This window comes from Vigna unguiculata, chromosome 4, assembly GCF_004118075.2.
Source record: "Vigna unguiculata cultivar IT97K-499-35 chromosome 4, ASM411807v1, whole genome shotgun sequence".
Lineage (NCBI taxonomy): Eukaryota > Viridiplantae > Streptophyta > Magnoliopsida > Fabales > Fabaceae > Vigna > Vigna unguiculata.
Window position 1 is genome coordinate 31,984,989 of NC_040282.1, and position 6,937 is coordinate 31,991,925.

Genomic DNA, 6,937 nt, shown 5'->3' on the forward strand with positions numbered 1-6,937 from the left:
CACAAGTTTGAATCTTCAAAAAATAATCTTTACCCAAATTTTTATTGTTCTGGGTCAAACTAGTTTTTTTGGAAGACAAAGTCTCGGGATGCAAGTATACCAGGCTAAAAAAAAAATAAACTAACAAGAAAACAAATAGCAAAAGCAATAATTTTTCTTAGTGGTGATCTGAAATTTCTATATATAATTAATCTTTAATTTTGACTTGATATTGCTATGCTATATGGTATAAATGCATGTGATAAGAAATATATGAAAACGTGTGATTTGAATATTACATTCTATCTAGATGAATTTTCTACATTAGAGTGAATTGTTAAGATTGAGTGCCTACCACTAAGTCAAAAACTATAACCATTAGTCAAGGTGTAACTCTTTTTACTTATGAATGTAACAACCCAAGCGCCACATTCGATTATGACTCAACCTATTTGACCTCTTCCACGAGACAGTTGATGCCACATGCAACAATCTCTCCCTCAGCAATTGTCTCTCAAGGGATCCCACAGTTGGATTGTGACTCGACCCACCTAGCCTCCGCCACGGGACAATTGTGCAACCCGCAACAATCTTGTTAAGATCAAGTGCTTACCACTAGGTCAAAAGCTATAGCCATTAATTAGGGTACAACTTGTCTTACTTATTTTTTTACTTAAGAGCTTAACAACCAAAGCGCCACGATTCGATTGTGACCTAATCCACTTGACCTCTACCACGAGATAATTGATGTGACATGCAACATGAATATCAAGATATCCTTTCATACGTCATGTTGACAAATATTTTGTATGAAAACATACCTTGAATATTCAATTTAGTATTTATCCTTAATTTTGAAAATATATTATTGTCAAGCCTTTGTACATGTGAATAATTTTCAAACATATCTATTAAACATTTTATTTATTTTTGGATTAAATATGTATTTGGTCCCTCAAGTTTAAGTGAGTTTTGGAATTAGTCATTTTTCAAAATTTTATACCAATTTAGTCTTTCATCTTTAGAAATGCGTGAATTTAGTCCTTCTTACCAATTTTTATTAAGTTTATTTGATATTTTAAACGCATTTTATGATAATATTTGAGTTAACATTGAAGTGAAAATGTATCAAACAGTATAAACAATTCAAATACTATCATGAAATACGCTTGAAACGTCAGATAAACTTAACAAAATTTGGTTAAAAGGACTAAATTTACGCATTTTAAAAGATGAAGGACTAAATTGGTATAAAGTTTTGAGGAGGGACTAATTCCAAATTTCACTGAAACTTGAGGGACTAAAAACATATTTAACCCTTTATTTTTCCTTTTTTAGTAGGAAGAAAATTATTTAAGTATAATTTAAACAAACAAAATTGACTAAGTAATGTGGGATTTGCATATTATATATATATATATATATATATATATATATATATATATATATATATATATATATATATGATTTGGTTACATATCTCTAATTCATATGGAATGTTAAACATACCCTCTTACCTTTAGGACATCAAGCATGCAATAAATTAATAGATGCGGAGACCGAAAAGTGGTAATACAAATAGTTTTTACTATGATAGATATTCATATGATCTAATATTATCTTAATAAAGTAACATTTAAGTCTAACTAAATCTCACAAAATTAGTTTATATAGATAGATTTGCACATATTTATATGTTATAATTTGGTTATATATCTATACGACATGAGATTTTCAACATCCTTCCTCAAGTCGAGAACTAAATTATCTCATCTTAAGTAAAAGCTACTCATATAAATTTTCAAAGACACCTTCAACTACAATAATTAAATCTTTATTTATCATAAATCTTTTTATCTTTTCACTATAACTATTTATATTTATTTGCTATAAGCAAATGAATATTTGAAACCAAACAATATATTAGAAAAAAAATATAGTTGGTAACTGAACACCAATATAATTAAATAAATAAGACCAATATGCAATTACACGTAAATACAAATAAGGTTTCCTTAATAATTTGGTATCTATATTTGACATTTGATAATTCATTTTGGTCTCTATATTTGTTTTTTACTCAATATTGGGTCCTTATAATTTTTGTTTTGCTTACTTGAGTCCTTATTTTTTTTTAAAAAAATAAATCAATCTGATCTCTTCCATTAAATTGACGTTAACATAGTTTGGAAGGTACCTCATATCAAAGTTTGTTCATCTCCTATTTTGAAACCCCTCTAGCTATTTATATTTTTCTCTTCTCCCACCACCTTCCTCCACCTCCCACCATCTAAAGTAAATTTGTAATTTTTTTAAGTTACTTATGGTCACAACTAAGGTAGAAAATAATATTCTGTGTTGGTTTATTCTACTCAACATAGAAGATGTTTACTATATTGTTTCTACTATCAGCATAAAATAGTTTTAACTCACTCATCTTTCTATTAGTTAAATAAGTGACATTATTTTATCAAAATAACCAAAATGAAAGGAATTTTACATTAGTAATTACAATTTCAATATTAAGAAAAACCAAAATCAAGAATATTAAGAGTTTTGTATATTATAAACATTACAAATTTTGTGGCATTTTTTCTTTGAATTCTCTTAACTATTTTACTATGTTTTTCTGTTCTTTTATCCATATATTCTTTTTGAAAATTTGAATTTTTGACATAATTGTATGGCAAATTTTTATATTAGAGTAACATGCAATTCTTGTTCTTGGGTTAAAATCCTCTTTAAATGTAGGTATAGATAATAACAAAAATATTAATAAAAATCTTGAACTTGAAAACGTCATGAACGAGCAAAAGTATGATGTAAAGAAAATAGTTACAATACTTTCCTTTCACATAAACACTTTCCATTCTTTTCTGACGAGTCACCTTCTCATTATTTCATGAGTTGTTGGACATATGATTAACTGAAGAGACACAAAATAGATCACAGTGACACGACTATAATTCATATAAACAGAGAGACGAATATTAGAAGTGGTCGAGGGGGCTTTGGCCCCTCCAATTTTTTTCTTTCTATGTATAAAAATTTAATGAATAATTTGAAGCCTTTTTTTTCATTTTAATATATTTTATATATTTCACACTCTCAAAGAATTTTATATATCTTTATAAAGATTTTGACACTAAAAAATATTTGTTAAAGATCTATCATTGCATATAAGGATATTAATATCATCTCAAACTCAAAACCTTAAAATAATAAATTTATGCGTCTTCTTACTTATAATGTTCAATTTTATCATATTTATTCAATGTAAGACTTAAACTCACATTTAAACACTTAAATTCATATTGTATGAGTTATCAAACCATAATAAATTAACAGCAAAAGCTATTAGTAATTTGCGTCATATATATATATATATATATATATATATATATATATATATATATATATATATATATATATATAATAAATAATAAAATATGTTAGGGCCATTATATTATTAGTCAAAGTATTTAGGGCTAAGAGCATATATATGTCATGATATATTTAGGGCTGGGCAAAATAAACTAAACTGCATTGCACTACCAAAAACTACACTGAACTAAAAAACTGTTCGCATGAACTGCACTAAACTGGAAAAAAATTCAGATGAACTGAACTATTATTCTTAAAAATAAACTGGACTGAACTGCACTGCACTGAACTGCACTGCACTATAATATAAATTGAACTGAACTGTTATAAACTGAATTGTTTTATGAACTGCACTACGTCAGAACTGAACTGCACTATTTTTGGACTGAACTACACTAATTTTTAACTTAACTACACTGGTTTTGAACCGTTTTTGAATCGAATTGCACTAATTTTGAATAAACTTCACTCTTTTTTAACTGAATTGTACTATTTTTGAACCGAATTGCATTGATTTTGAATTGAATTGCACTATTTTTGAACTGGATTACACTATTTTGAATCGAATTGCACTAATTACATATGATTGTACTACGCAATAATAATCTAAAGTTTATAATTTGAAAATTCTTAGAAAATAATACTTGAAATATGCATCATACTTCAATACACCAATTAACATTTTTATAATTTTTTTATTTATATTAAAGTTTTTCGTAACTTAAAATGTAACTAAAATATTAAAATTAATATAATAAATATAAATATCGGTATTAACTTATTTTTTATATTTTAAAATCTTATGTAATATTACTTTTTAGTTTTACGATGTTTATTATGTTGCGTAAAATTTTTTAAAAGGATTTATTTTAGAAAATTCTCAAAATTAATATTTTTTTAAACATTTGTATTCATTAATATTTGTGTGAAAAATGTTATAGAAATTTTATGAAGTTCTAAAATTAATATTTTAAGTATTTTTTAAAATAAATTCTCTTTAAAAAAGTAATTGCCATATAATAAATATTTTAAAACTAAAAAATAATATTATATAAGATTTTAAAATAAAAAATACGTTAGTACCAATATTTATATTTATTATACTAATTTCAATATTTAAGTTACAAAAAACTTTAATATAAATAAAAAATTATAAAAATGTTAGTTGTCACAGAATTTAATTTTTAAAAATAACTTCTGTAAAATCATAACATAAAAATAACATTACATAGTAAAATTCATTCAAAATAAAATAAGATATTGAATTAATTTATATTTTTTTTAATAAATTAATTATAAATATTTTATATTTTTCTCAAAGAAAGAGTAAAGAAAAAAATTAAGACAAAATAAAATAAATATTTCAATATGAAAGAGAAAGAATAGAACGTAAGATATAAAACACATAAGTCAAATTCTTATCCTAATACTAATATTTTATTTGAGGTATTTTGCTCTTTCAATCTACTATAGTTCAATAGTTAACTTAGTTAGCTTAACATAAGTTTAGTTTCTTAAGACTGAACTATTTTATAGTACAGTTCAATTATTATTATGAATAGTTTAGTATATTTTAGTTTAATATAGTACAATTAACTATAGTTTAGTATAGTTTAGTAAATTATGCCCAGCCCTAGATATATTAAATGTGTAAATGTAAACAATATTCTAATTTGATGAAGAAGCCAAATTAGAAATATTGAAATTAAGTAAGTATTTGACAGTAATTACATAAAGGGTTATGGTCTCCATATATGAGCACCTTATGCATTATTCCTACTCTTTCTCTCATTTCCTATTTAATGTGGTCTAGAGTTGAAAGACCAGTTACCATCTTTCTCTATCAATTCTTTAAAGTATTGGGGACTGCTTAATTTATTATATGTAGAGTTTATTACTCTTTAATTTTTTCATAAACCAACAAAAGCAACCCCATTCTCATTCTAGTTTCTAAAGTATATAAAAAATAGCTTACTAGTGCGTTACCATTTGCATGCAACTAAGTGATTTTTTTATCCAAGTGAAGATGTAGTCAAGAGTAATTTATTGGTGAAGAAAAGTTAAACCATGTTCATACTGGTAATTAATTGAAACAGGACAATGATCCTTTACAAAATCTCCATAAAAAACAAAAAGTTTGAAAGCTGTTTATCTTGCCTCGTACCACAATTTAATCGTTTCTGCAAGACACATGAACATCTTCAGCAGGCCAACCTTGAGAGAACCACATGGATTTTTCTTTACGACAAGGTTGATTTTTTTGCCAATACGGTCCACAAAAACGGTTGGGACAATATCCCAAAATGTCTATAGCAAACTGAGAAGAAGAAGAGAACTTGTTCACATTCATTCACGTGTGTAAATTCAAATATAAAGAAAAAAACAGAGTCCTAGGGATCAGAAACTTGTGGCAGGATATGAGCGAAATCGTATACACAGTTACGGAACACAGTGACGGAACTTATCAATGACAAAAGACAGAGGGTACATGGTCCCCAAACTTTTTTTAAATTTTTAAATTTTATATATTAAAAAGTTTTAAAAATTTTAAATTATATACAAACATATATTAAAAGTCGATGAAAATTAACTTAAAGTATATTTTTATTTATTTTATAAAACTTAACATTTAGTATTAATAAATAATAAAATATAAAATCAAATATAATAAAAAATAAAAATATTTATTAATAGTTTTATTTGTTGTTTTTTAGTTTTTCAATTATTGTACCATTTTTTAATTATTGTATTCATTTTTTCACTTTTTATTTTTTTAAAATTTAGACATAAACTCACAATTTTTATTCTCTTTTCTTATATGTTTTCTTTTATTCTTAAAGGAATGTATTTTTCTTTTGTCTCACTTGACAATAAAATATTAGTTTAATAATTAGTATTTTTATTTTTATGTCACGAGTCTTTATATATTAATTCTTTATGTATATAGAAGAAAAGTAATATATTTCATATGTTTTTTCGTAACTAGTTTTTAAGCGTGGTTTGATTATTAGAGTTTTCTTTTAGTGATTATTTTCTAATTTTTATTATCAATTTTTTAAATTTATAATTTTTTTAAAATAAGTATATTAATAGAGAATAAAAAAATAAATATTTTTTTAAAAGTAATAAAAAGAAAGTTACATATGAAGATAAAAGAAAACATATATAAATTAAAAATAATAAATTTTGAGTACATTATTTTAATCTCCTAAAATTATAGGTTAAGATCATCATTATATAAATCTTTTCTGAATGTGTGATCCAAATAATATATATATATATATATATATATATATATATATATATATATATATATATATATTTTACACACGATTCTTCTTAATAACTAGGCGAGTCATAACTTTCTCAAATATTTTCATTTTGATTTTTAACTATATTTTAAAATAATATTTTTATTTTATTATTGTTAAATGTAAAGAAAAAATGTGTAGAATTAATCTTTGTTGTGTCTAAAGTACATATAAAGTGAATATATTTCTTGTAAGAAGTGATATAAATATATATGACAAGACAACTAAACATAAATAGGATAAATAAAAGATATTATTATTAA